At 34.2% G+C, this 13305-nt stretch overlaps 1 protein-coding gene across 1 annotated transcript in view; it reads left to right on the top strand.

The window, feature by feature from the left end:
- The first annotated feature begins 2057 nt into the window (after positions 1-2057).
- CFH (complement factor H) overlaps positions 2058-13305 on the top strand; it is a 210504-nt gene continuing 199256 nt past the window's right edge. Inside the window, exon 1 of the mRNA XM_065743096.1 lies at positions 2058-2075. The gene's annotated coding sequence lies outside the window, so the exon portion shown is untranslated. The remainder of the gene's footprint in view (positions 2076-13305) is intronic.

The raw sequence follows: 13305 nt of genomic DNA, 5'->3' as shown, positions 1-13305 counted from the left end.
TCTTAAGGCTATTTGTGTCATTTTTGTTTGTTTGTTTATTTATTTATTTTTGCTGCATCTTTGTCCTTTATAATTCTGTAGTTTAATACAAAGTTTTCAAATATCTGGGACTAATGTAGCTGTTAAAAATAATAAATAAAAAAAACTATGGAAAAGCTTAATATTGCCTGAAACTGCTCAGATATAGTGTCATCATATGTCTTGCTATCACTGTGTGATGCCTGTAAGGAGACATGCCCTCCTTAGCTGTTTTTGTTTCTTTTAGTGGTTTTTTTTTTTGTATTTCATATTCAGTTGGTTCACATAAAGAGCCATACTAACATTTCTAAAGTACCAATGTTCTACAAGTGTGTTTAAACAAGTGTCAAACAGTAACTATTTTGTACTGATGAGCTGTTTCATAACTTCTTGTATTGAAGTTTTGGGGGTTGCAAATTTTCAGAAGATTCAGAAATTTTCAATAAAGGATCATTTGGATTTTCATGAAAACGAGTTCAAAAGGAATCACCTTTTTCTGTTGCCACATCTGATTTAGACTTGTGACTGAAGTCTGTGGTGTTACAGGAAGATTGTTTCTGTTGTCTCACTGGTTCAAAGTTATCTAAACCATTATTGCAGAAGGTGCAACACCATCTGCATTGCAGGGATCTCCTAGTGCTTATTGCTAGGATCATCAGTTAGATTCAGTACTTACTCCTTTTTGAAAATCTACTTATGTGACTAATCACCCCTTGAGTAAATATCACACTGTAACCACTAACATGTTTTTTGTACAGAGAATCATAGAATTGTTTGAGCTGGAAGGGACCTTTAAAGGTCATTCAGTGCAATTTCTCTGCAACAGGCATCCCTACAGTTCGATTAGGTTGCTCCGAGCTCTGTTCAGTCTGACCTTGAACATGTCCAGTGACATTTCCATCTTTCTGGGCAGCCTGTGCCAGTGCTTCACTGCCTGTCCCATAAAAATTCTTCCTTATATCTAATCTAAATCTCCCCTCTAAGTTTCAAACCACTTCCCTTTGTCCTATTGCAACAGACCCTGATGGTCTGTCCCCTTCTATGTTAAAGCTCCCCTTTAGATACTGAAAAGTTGCTATTCTCTTCTCCAGGCCGAACAGCCCCAGCTTTCTCAGGTTTCCTCATAGTGGAAGTGTTCTATGCATTAGATATATGGGTTTTTTTGTTTGATTTTTTTTTATTTCTTTAGCATATATGACTCATGAGCAGTACCTTCTGGAATTTCTGTACAGCACCTCAAATTTTCTTTATAGATGAATACTTCTGTAAGTATTTTAGCTCTGAGGTTAAGAACCAGAAAAGTCAAATTAAATGTATAGTGCCTCTGTCTTTCTAAGCAACTTATTCTTTGAAAATTGCCTTGAATTGTCATGTAATTAAAGTGCTGAATTGGTGTACTATGTACTGACTGGAAATGTTATGCTTGTGAGAATATAGAATCATAGACTATTCTCTATTGAAGACACTGAGTTGGCTCACAGTTATTCCTTTTACAAAAAGCAGAAGTATAAACTTGTGCAATTCATGGTACTTACAAGAAAACAGAAAACATTGCAGAATTTTTTAATCTGATCATTGAAACCTTACAATACATTCAAATCAAGTTTCAACTTTAGATTGAACAACCTTACAGTTCATATAGTTAATTGTAGGTTTGGAATTCATTGGAATAATAGAAATAATAATAGATTTTATTAATTTTCTTTCTCATATGTGAAACAGTGCAATAAATTGTTACACTTAAGATTTTTTTCTAATTAGATTTAAAAAGAGTCATAATATAAAAGTTTACTTGTGAAAATATCTAAGAAACTGGTTTTATTCGGTAATGAAGGGCTATATGAACAGTTTCCAATCATCAGTAGGCCAGAGGATTTAGGACTGAATAAAAAACATTGCAGATGTCCATTAACTGTTGGATGCCTTTTTTCAGTTACACTGTTTTTTAATCTGAACCTGAATTTGTTACAGTGTCCTAGGAAGATCTGGTACCACGAAAAGAACATGTAAAGACTTCATTCCCTTTCTCCCCTCCTTGCAAGATGCAGACTGAAGGGGTAAGTACAAATTTCTGCTCATCAACATTGCTGAAAGCTTTATGTCTTTGGGAAATGTGTAGCTGTTGGTAAGGATTATATTCTGTCTCTGAAGAGGATGCTTTACGATCAAATAAAAAGTCGGAAAAAACTGGTAAGAAATTTGAGGAATTCAAGTCTACTTGCATGAGATAAACATTCAATGAGAATTCTTCCAAAGTCTGAAATAGAACAAATACTGCACTCCTTGCTAGTAGTATTCAGATTTAAGAATGATTGCTTCCATCCATTCATACAGTAAGAATCTAAAATTACATTTCTTCACCTTTAGAAGACTTGGATTTAAATAAATGACAACGGAAAGTGCTTGTTTCACACAGTTTGTGACTGAACTGGTTTTCTCCACAGGAGAAAATAAACAGTAGTTTAAAGCATGAAAGGTTTTGTGAAATTTAAAAGTGAAATTTAGAAGAGGAAACAAGTTTTTTATTAAAGGCCACTTAAAATTTCTTTTTAGTTTGTGAAGAGAATTCAGAGGAAAAAATGTAGACATAGTCTTTCAAATGCATTTCAAGATTATTCATTCTCATCAACACAAAAATTACACACTGTTTAAAGTTCCAGTTTTGAGAGTGGTCTTTAATGTCTAGTCTAAGCTATTCATCCAATCTTCTGCATAAATTAAGAGGATACAACTACTCAGTCACAATTCCTCAAAGCCAGTTTAAGGGCATGTACCTTGTTTTCTCCATTGAAAGAAGCTGTATCATAGCTTACCTGAAAATCATGATTTTAGGAGGGTGCAGTCTGATGAGGTACTTTTTGTTCTAAATAACAGCTTAAACTGGGGAAGCAGAGTTTTTATTACATAATTTTTATCACCTATAAGCAAGATGTCTAAGCCAAGCTGACCTCTTAGGTGCCCTTTTTAGTCAATGTACAAAGGCTGATGTCTTCAGAGAGCTGATAGGTGATACTGACTCAAACAATAAATGGTGATTATTATATGATTTTCTCTATGAAACCTTTCTGTTAATTTGGAAATAAGAAGTGCTTTGTAATTTCTCGCAGACATAGCATAACATTTCCTAGCCTAGAGATATAATGAACCAATAGCATAGTATGCTATCTGGATTTTATACTTCATCAGGAAAAACAGACAAAAAAGCACAGAGATTAAACACCTTTTCTCACTTTCCTTAGTCATTGAAAATGCAAAACATCACAAGAGAAAGTTAAACTACAAAGCTAATCCCTAGGAATCAGAAATGAAAGGCTGTTTCCTTTCTTCTGTCCAAAAGAAGCTTGGACAATTTAGGAAAACAATCTAGTACCATCTGCAGCACAAATTAGTTAAGTAAAAAGCTGTTATGAAAAAAATGCTATTTTGTATGCTGATGTTGTTGATGTATGTCCTTCACTCTCAAGGATTATTTCTGAGTTTTGATCAAAACTTTTAGGTTGATGTTATTCAACTTCATGTTACCTTACAGGCTTTAGGTTAGAAATTTTTTTACAGGTTAGAAATATTTTCTATCTTGACTGAGCTCTTCATGTCAGAAATGTGTGATGACATACAGCACTCAGATAGCTTTCTATTCCATAGAAAGTAGTTGTAATTTAGGTAAGACTAAGAGACTGCTAAAACTGAATTTCTGAATTATCTCCTTATCCTAAGGAACTTATCCTGGATATATATTTTAAGTGAAACAGAGTAATATTCATCCATTAGAGGACACTGTGTTCTTAATGACCTCATTTCCATTCCTCTTTTCTGTAGACATATTTTAGGAAGAGAAGGTGCAATACATCTCAGATATATTCCTTCAGTTTCAACCACTGTTGAACTATAAGTACTAAATATTCTTTCCAGTGTTTTTTAGTTGCTAGGGATTCCTTGACATAGTGCAGTGCATGGGTGATATTGAGGTAAAGTAGGTGAATGTTAGAAGTGCACAACTCTGCTTTACATTTCTCTTCATAGTTACTGTGAAAGTATGTGATGTCTCAATGTAAGATATATATATATATATACACACATATATATTACATTTTAGGGGGTGGGGAGTGGATTATCAAGTTTGATCCCATTTCAAGTGTGATAAGTAATACAAAAGCCTTTCAAGGGACAAATATGTATAACATGATTTGGAAATGAACGTTTATTTTCTGATTCAGTAACAATCCATTTCCATGTTTATGGATACGCTGCTAAAAATGATGTCTTCTGAAAGGTTATTTTTCAAATGCAATCTGTTGTCTTAAGTTGGAAATCTGTTATATCCTTTTTTGATCTACACATAGACAAAAAAAATTGTCAAGGTAAGAGTTGGAAGGTGAAAATATTTTTTCATTTGATGCTGCATTTTCTTCTAATTCCACGTAGATAGTGATGACAGGAGATTCAAAGCTTCACTATTTTCTGAATTCTTTTCATTCCATTTCTTCTGAAATTTGTAAGCTACATTTATTAACTCAAGAAACTTGCCTGTCTTTGGAGGTCTGAGAAAATCCAAGCCCACCTGTTAAGCAGTAGGGTATAAAATCATGGAGTATCCTGAATAATGTGTTTACAGTCAAAATAAATGGCTTACAAGATTAGAGTGTATGTGCATGTTCTAAATGCTCATAGCTGTCCATATCATTTAATAAAGCTATTAAGTAATATACTTGATGTAGACCACTGGTAATAATAAGCTAATGTTATATTTTTGGGAATTAGAATACGAAAGTGTTGCATTTCAGTTGGAAAAAATGACAAAGCTCTGTTAAATTAGTCATCGATATATATTAAATCCTCATTATTAAATCCTACTATCTATAAAATATGAAGTCAAATGTGTCTTTAGAAATAATATCATCATTAAACACTCTAATCTTTATAGCAAGGCTACATCTACTAATGAGTAGAGCTTTACCTTACTGTGTTTTCTAATGTAACAAATGTGCTTCTGCATCAAATTTATGTATAATAACTCCCCTTCTGTGTCTTTTTTGAGTAAGGATTTTGGTATCTGGTTGGGAAGAAAGTTATCTTTTAGTTACGAAGTGAAATACAAAGTGAAATACGAACTGAAATTCTTTTTGCTGCATATATAAACAGACACATGGGCTCCTTTAAGGCAAAGAGAGGAGAAATATTAGATATACTAGCAACAGTGAATCACATGAAGAATTAATTTGGACTACTAATTCTTGTAAGAGTTAACAGGAGCTTTAGAGTATTTTCTTGTGAAATCTTACTCCCTGCTACCTATATTCAAGGCTTGATCTTCCACCCCCATAAACCTGCTCATGGTTTTGGAATATCTGTGGCAGGCTTCACCTGAGCTTGCTTCATCCAACTGTTTCCTAAATGAGATTTTATAATTCCACTGCATTCAAAAAATGACAAAATTAATGAAGCAGACAGAGTTATGTGAAAGTTGCAGAAAAAAACTAATTCATACGTGTCTGTCAAACATCTTAATATTCTTAAGACATCCTATAGTAACCTGATTTCGTAGTGCTAGTTGTTGGTTTATTGTTTTTTTTTTTGTTGTTGTTTGGGTTTGGTTTTATTTTAGAACTGTTTTAGGAAGCTACAGTAATGGTAGTTTATCAACAGAGAAAAGAAGTTGCCTGCTAAGAATACATTTAAAAAATTAGTTATGAAAAATGCAAGTCTTTGGAACCATAGTCCTATAGTTTGCCAGTCTGTGTAGACTTTTTTCTCTACTATAAAAGGATTATTGTAAACAATGGAAAGTGTTGTGGAAGTCACACCTCACAAAATTATTACCAACTTGAAACTGAGGTTTGAAGATTGCAAACCATTCAGCTTTCTTGTTACTCAACTGCACTTGAAGTAAACTATAAGTACATATTAATGAAACTGTAGTTTTCAATTATGGTACAAAGATAGGGCTGTTTCATAAATTTCTTCATCATTTTTAGGTAATCTTGTTCTGTATTGTAAATGTAACTATGATGTCCCTATTACCAACACATTTCCTGTAGTTATCCATTCAACTGATAAAATGTTTCTTGAAGGAAAAAAAAAAAACTTTTAAGAAATGTAACTGCGTATAGTGGACTTTCAAAACTTATTTTTTCAAATAAGACTGTATTACTCCTATTTTTCCTGTTAGATTAAAGATGACAGAAAAACACCAGAACAGCCACTTGAGTACCTAATCAAAACTACTAGAATGAAAGAAAGAGAAAAAAGTGTTCTTAATGACATCTTTTATCATTCTCTTTAAATCTATGTTGCATCAGTTTTATTAGGTGGTTATACCTAATCCTTCAGGTTTCCACTGTAGCATTAATTTTTTGGGGGGAGGATTCTGTAATACTTGTACATGTTCAATGTTTTCCCATTTAAAAATAGACACTGATCTTCTGATCCAAATTATTCCCCTCTATGCATGTAGCATTCCAAAGATGTTAATGGAATTGCTCATGTAAAGACTGTTCACATGGGGCACCTGGGAGCAGTAGTCTGTATTTTGTGGGGAGATTAAAAATATCACTTTGTCAGTATTGCTTAATATGTAAAATGTGTTATGCAAAACCCAGTGCTCAGGGGAACAACATAAATTTTACTTTTATATTCCCATTATGCCAGGAGCTTTGCCAACTCATAAGCAAAAATATGTTCTTCTGTGTTCTTTGAATATAAAACAGGCAGCATACTTGGGGGAAAAAAGAAAAAAAGGAAAAAAAAATCTCTGGAGTTGTGTGACCTACTGGTTTGAGTGTTCGATTTCGGAAAGAATTCCTCAAAGGAAAATTTTTTCTCCTTTTGTGTTAGAAGTTTGGGTCTTCATTAGACCCTAACATATCCAGGAGTCTTTTGCAGTCTTATCTGGTGGTTTTCGTAGCTTTTCCTACCCACTCCAGATTTCTGAGACAATATTAAGAGATGAAATATCATGTAATTTTTCTCCAGTGATATTTTCATAATCAAAAAATAGGTCACTGTGAATTGATTAGCAAGAAAGAGAGCAGAAACTTGAGAAGAAATATAGATATTAGTATTTTCCAACTCTTTCATCTTCTGAATAAGTTAAAATATGTAAATAAACAAATTTATTCAAATATATATGGAGATTATTATCAACAGATGCACTGAAACGCAATTTAAGAGTTTGTTGAATGAAAAGATTTTTTTTTGTACTATCTGTGAATCGTTTTTAGCATTATTATTATTCTGAATCCAGGTTTATGAAATTTGGCTTTTCACATAATCATACTCAACTAGAAACATTCCATAGGAGAACTACAAATACATATATAGAATCAAGATTACTTCTATCTACTCTGAATATGATTCCTCTTACACAGATTTCATTTTCTTTCAACTCTAAAATTTGTGAAACAACATAAAGCATTGTGCAGATTATGGAAGATCCAGAGAAACTGCACTGGATTAGTTTTAACTCGAGTTTTCCAAGCAGCACGCTATTCAATTATGCAGCCATGTGCCTAAAACACCACTGCTCAGTGACATTGAATATATTTATTTATTTTTTTTTAATTATCAGGATGGAAACACTGATTCCTACTTTATGGCACTTGCAAACTACTCATGTACAGCAATCTGGGTCTCTCAGATTATTTATTCCAGTGTGGACCAGCACCATGAATCTGAGTGGATATGGCTTGTCTTGTCGATGTCCTCTGGGAGTGGATCTTGGCCCTTTTTAAGGAATGGCTGAGGGAGCTGGGATTGTTCAGTCTAGAGAAGAGGAGGCTGAGGGGACACGTTATTACTCTCTATAACTTCCTGAAAGGTTATAGTGAGCTGGGGGTTGGCCTCTTCACTCTTGTAATTAGTGATAGGATTAGAGGGAATTGCTTCAAGTTGCATCATGGGAAAATCAGACTAGACACTAGGAAACACTTCTCTGAAAGAGTGGACATGTGCTGGAATGGACTAACCAAGGAGGTGGTAGAGTCACCAACCCTGGAGGTATTTAATGAACATTTAGACTTTGTGTTGAGGGATATGGTTTAGAGGGAGCTATTGATGATAGGTGGACGGTTGGACTGGGTGATCTTGTAGATCTTTTCCAACCATGGTGATTCTGTGATTCCATGATCCCATGTAGTGGTTCCACCCCAAGTTTATTTAGCTTGGAATTCCACACATCACCTCATCATCAAATTTACAGTAGTACAAGTAATCTTCCTTTTCTTCCCATCTGACCCGTTTCTTTCCTCTATTTCTTTTCAGATCTGACTAAAAAAAAAAAATAAATGTGAAAGAAACAGAAGAACATTCAGAAAAACACTTCAGATTGTTAACTGATTGTTTCATGTAAGGCTTTTCAGATATGCTTAACCAGTATTTGGATACTGAGTGATGCAGTCGTTAAATTCTCACAACATATTTTGATGCAAAGCAAACTAAATATGATAATTTCAAAGCAGTAAGGGCCGCCGCATCAGTAACATAGAGCAGGTTTTGGTGTGATAAATACTAAAATTGTTTTTGGTCCCCACTTGGCAAATTCCTTCCTGCACTTCTCAAGTTTTGTTTAAAACTTCTTTAGGTATTACTGTAGTTTAAGAAATTATGGTATGAAGTCATTTGCAGGCTAGATATTACTGTGAAACACCTAACAGTTAGACGTTAAAAAACTGAATGTCATAGTTCCAAATGTAGTCCAAGATGTGGGGAAATAGAGAACTCATTCTCTTTCTAACTTGAGTCTTTCTCATTACATATACTACTGAGTGCATATAAACATGCAGACAGAATATCAATTATTTGCTTTTGACTGAGGTATGCATATATTACACATAATACATATGTATGTTTGGATTTAAGTATATGCAGGCATACAAATACACTATTTCTTTCCACTATGCAGCTGCAGTCTCTTGCTGAGGAAGGTAAAGTTCCTATAGATCACTGTACTTGCAGCTCTGTCTAGTAGTTTCTTGTTTCTTTGTTCTCCAGAATAATTTGTCTTGTGTGCTGTATGGATACTTCCATTTTTGCTTCTGGAGCCAGAAAACATTATAGGCATATTAATGTTATTAACACAGGGTTTTTGCATAAAATGCTATTTGCAACTGCATTGTATTGGAAGTAACTTTATATATTGTTATCCACTATGCTGTAGATTTTGTAAGTGAGGGACAAAAGTATTCATGCAGAGGTATTCGTAGAGAAATTTCTTAAGTTTAATCAAGCAGTTGTTAACTTTCATCGCTTTACACGGGAAGGTATTTATCTATTTATTTATTTATTTATTTTAGAATCTGCATTTTATTATTTATTCCTTTCTGCAATCAGACATAGTGCATGAGTATGAATTAGGAGCTCAAATATAAGCGGAAGGTTGTGAGAAGCAATTTTTGAGTGTTGCATTGAAGGAATAGAGAATGAAGTGTAACAGGAATCACTGTTTGAAGTCCATTTAGAGTTTTTAAGTCACAAACAAATAAATAAATGAATAACATCTGTTGTAAGCATGAATGGTTGGTGGTTGCTTGCTGAGTGGGAAAAGCAGGAGGCTTTGCTGTTAATCATCTATACTTCTGCCAGCAATCATTGCAGCCAATGAAGTGACTGAAGCACTTTCCAATTGCAGGGCAAATACTCTCAATGGCAAATGTAAAGTATAAAAAAGAAAACATTAGTATCTCAGAAATGAGAAGTGTTTTTGCAACTCACAGAGAGAGTCTGTCAAAGATTTCTTGCCATTAGGATGGATGTATGCCTAGTGAACAGGCAGATGTCAAAATAAAATAATAAAATTTGAGAATTATAATTAAACTGTTCTTCTGGAGACAGTGATTGGTACAACACTTGTTATAGATTCATGAAAAGGGATTTTCAAACCATACTCCATGCACAATTCAGGCCTAACTTATATGTTCACTGGGATATTTTTGAGTCTTATCTGTTTCTGAAATAAACATTTTACAAAGAAAGAACTACTGCTCCTCTTACACTATCTTTTTTTTTTTTTTTTTTTTGAAAATATGCTTCCTTAACAAAATGAACAGGATCACAATCTACAACAGTAAGTTGTAAGTGACTTCAGAATGAAGTGAAATACTACCATTCCTCTTTACAAAATAGAAACTAATGTTCACACTGGAACTTGATATGGAACAAGGATATTTATTGAATGGTGAGACGAGATTGCAGAACACTGGCAGTGAATTGCAGCGATATTTAGCAGTAGTTCCAAGCTCCAGCCAAGTCTCTTCAGGCATGAAAAACTTGACTAGAAAGGGAAAATTTGCTTTTACTCATCTGTCTAGTAATATAAGCCAAGGACCTTGTTACAAGACTGCTTTACTTTTTTCTGAAGACTTGAAGTTTTCAATTCTTAGGCTTCATTAGGAACTCATTTTGAGAATCTTGTCAATGTTGTCGCTAGCATTCCTTTCCTAGCTCATTAAGTAATACAACAGTTTTCACTATAGAATATGATTTCAGATTCATTAACAGGTAGCCTATTCAGGAGCATAATATAGTAATATTTTCTTGTCCCAACGATTTGTTCAGTTGCAAAAAAGTATTAGTTCATAAATCCGATGACTAGCTAAAGTTGCCTTTATACAATAACTTCTGAGTTGCAGAATGTTACTTTGGATTTTTGGAATGTTCAGAGTTACAGATCTAAATGTCAGTGATGTACTCCAGCCCAAATTTTTCTGTACCTTTGTGTTGAAAATAATTTGTGGGATTAAATTCCTGTTTCTTAAATTCTCTTACTCTGATGGAATTCAAGCATAACATTAAAATATTAAAAGTGGCACACGTTTTTATTTCAAACGCTGCATATAAATAAAAATACGATGTTTTCTGAAAACATCTGCTGATTTTTTTATATTTGATTAAAAAAATGTATTTCTATATATTATACTGTAATTAAGTTTCACAACAGACAAAATTATTTATTTTATTATTGCACTTAAATGGTACCAAACCCTTTACATTTTTCAAGTCAAGATAAAACCAGAAAAACAGTCTGTAGCATTCGTTATTGCAAATATTTGATTCTATAAAACTGTATTTCCAAAAATAAATTTCCATTATGCTATAAGCCATGTTCCTACCTTGCATTACAATTAGTTGAATCAAACTAATACAATTTCCAAAGAAATCATCAATGAGAAAATGCATTCAGTTTGATCCATGTTTCCTCTTTCCATCTCCATCTTATTTAATTTAATTTTCTAAATTAAAAATAGTGCAACTCTTTAACCAGCTACAAAGCAGTAGTTAATCAGAAGCAGATAAAGGATTTATGAGCTTTGTTTCTATTTGTTTTTTTGTTTTTTTTTTTTTTTAGAGAAGAATATTTGCTTGTTGTTGTTTTGCTTTGTAGAGTCGAGTGTGACCCAACTTTGCAAGTTTCAATTGTGATAATTTCTTAAAGACTCATTTCTATCTCCAGTCAATGAGAGCTAAAAAAGCAGTGGGTAACCAAAACCTGTTTTCTTCTGCTACTATATTAGGCATTGTTCCAAATCTATCAAAACTTTACTGAATATAGAATATGGATGATTTAAGAGTTGGGAGATATGGTATGTATAAGTCAAGAAGGGTAATCCATCTAGCAGCCTTGTTTTTGTACAAGTTTCAAAACATAATGGCTCTTGCAGATGACTCCTCTAAAAGACAATGAAATTCAAGATGCGAAATTAATATGGAAAAATTGCCACTGTCAAAAAGCTTCCAACTTTAATGTATTCTATAAAAATAAGTTCCTTTTTTTTTTTACGAGCTACAATTGTTTAGATAGCAAGAAACCTGAGATGATTACGTCATCCTGTCTATGGCAGAGTAGTTGTATACAGTGGTATACATTATCTTATTTGATGATACAAACTTCCAAGTGTTACTTAAAGTTATTCTCATTTTGAAAGTGTCTGTGGGGGCTTGAAAGGTCTGTAAATAGAATCACAGAATAGGGGGTGGAACAGACCTCTGGAGATCATCTAGTCCACCTGTTTAAGCAGATTGCCTACAGCAGGTTACACAGGAAAGTGTCCAGGCAGGTTTTGAATATCTCTGAAGATGAAGACTGTCACCTTCAAAGTGAAAGTTCTTTCTCGTGTTCAGATGGAATGTCCTGTGTTCCAGTTTGTGCCATTGCCCTTTGTCCTGTCTCTGGACACCACCAAGAAGAGCTTGGCCCTATCCACTTGACTCCTGACTTTTAGCTACTTATAAACATTGATAAGATTCCCTCTCAGTCTTACTCCAGTCTCACATTGCTCAGCTTTTCCTCATAAGGCAGATGATCTAGGACACTCATCATCTTTGTGGCCCCCTGCTGGATTCCTTCTCTAGAAGTGCCCTGCCTTTCTTGAACTGAGGAGCCCAGAATTGGACACAGTACTGCAGATGTGGACTCACCAGGGCAGAGTAGAGGAGTGTAACCTCCCTCAACCTGCTGGCCACACTCATTTTAATGCATTCCAGGACACCTTGACCTTTTTCAACTGCACTGTTATTCCTGTAGGACTCTTCAGTTGCCCTTGTTGAACTTTATAAAGCTCCTCTCTGCCCAACCTTTCAGCCTGTCCAGGTCTCTTTGAATGACACCACAGCCTTCTGGTGTGTCAGCCACTCCTCTCAGATATGTATGACCAGCGAACTTGCTGAGGAAGCACGTATCACTTATCTATAAATAGTTAGGTATTACATTATCTAAACATACTAAATTTAGCAGACTAATACAGAAGGCTTCAAATTTCTAGTACTCTCTTGATGACATCATCACTGATTCCTATCATGGAAGGAATACTTCAATTAAGACTTCGATCTTTTTCTTACTGGTGTACTTTTCAAAGAGATCAGTTTGCAGTTTGCATTTGCGCTGTCAAACAATTGTGTTTATTTGATGACTGTTGCAATTTGGGGGTTTCTCTAATTGAGTATTATAGCATCTTGGAAACGGTTATAGTGCTTTGAAAATACAGGGCAATTTCCATTGCTATTTAAGCCAATTAATTGCCTTGTGTAACAATTATATTAAATGTTTCAACAAAGGGACTGCTAAAAGATAACACATAAAGGCTCTCTGAATCTAAAGTGATGACATTAAGACCATTACAATACATCAAAATACCATCTAATACCTTTTGTAAAATTCTTATTAAATTTTTCAGCTGCAGCCAGAGTTGGCCTTGTTGAGCTGTTACATCCCTGTTACCATTTTGCCACTGAGGCGTTTGAAAGTAAGACTGCTGTGGGATGGTCCTGCATGCTGTAGCACATTCTGTTTTACTGAGA

Source organism: Cyrtonyx montezumae, unplaced genomic scaffold (genome assembly GCF_038088225.1).
Source record: "Cyrtonyx montezumae isolate F1298 unplaced genomic scaffold, pur_monq_1.0 scaffold_1, whole genome shotgun sequence".
NCBI lineage: Eukaryota > Metazoa > Chordata > Aves > Galliformes > Odontophoridae > Cyrtonyx > Cyrtonyx montezumae.
Note: the sequence above shows the minus strand (reverse complement) of the source record. Positions and strands in the feature narration are given on the sequence as shown.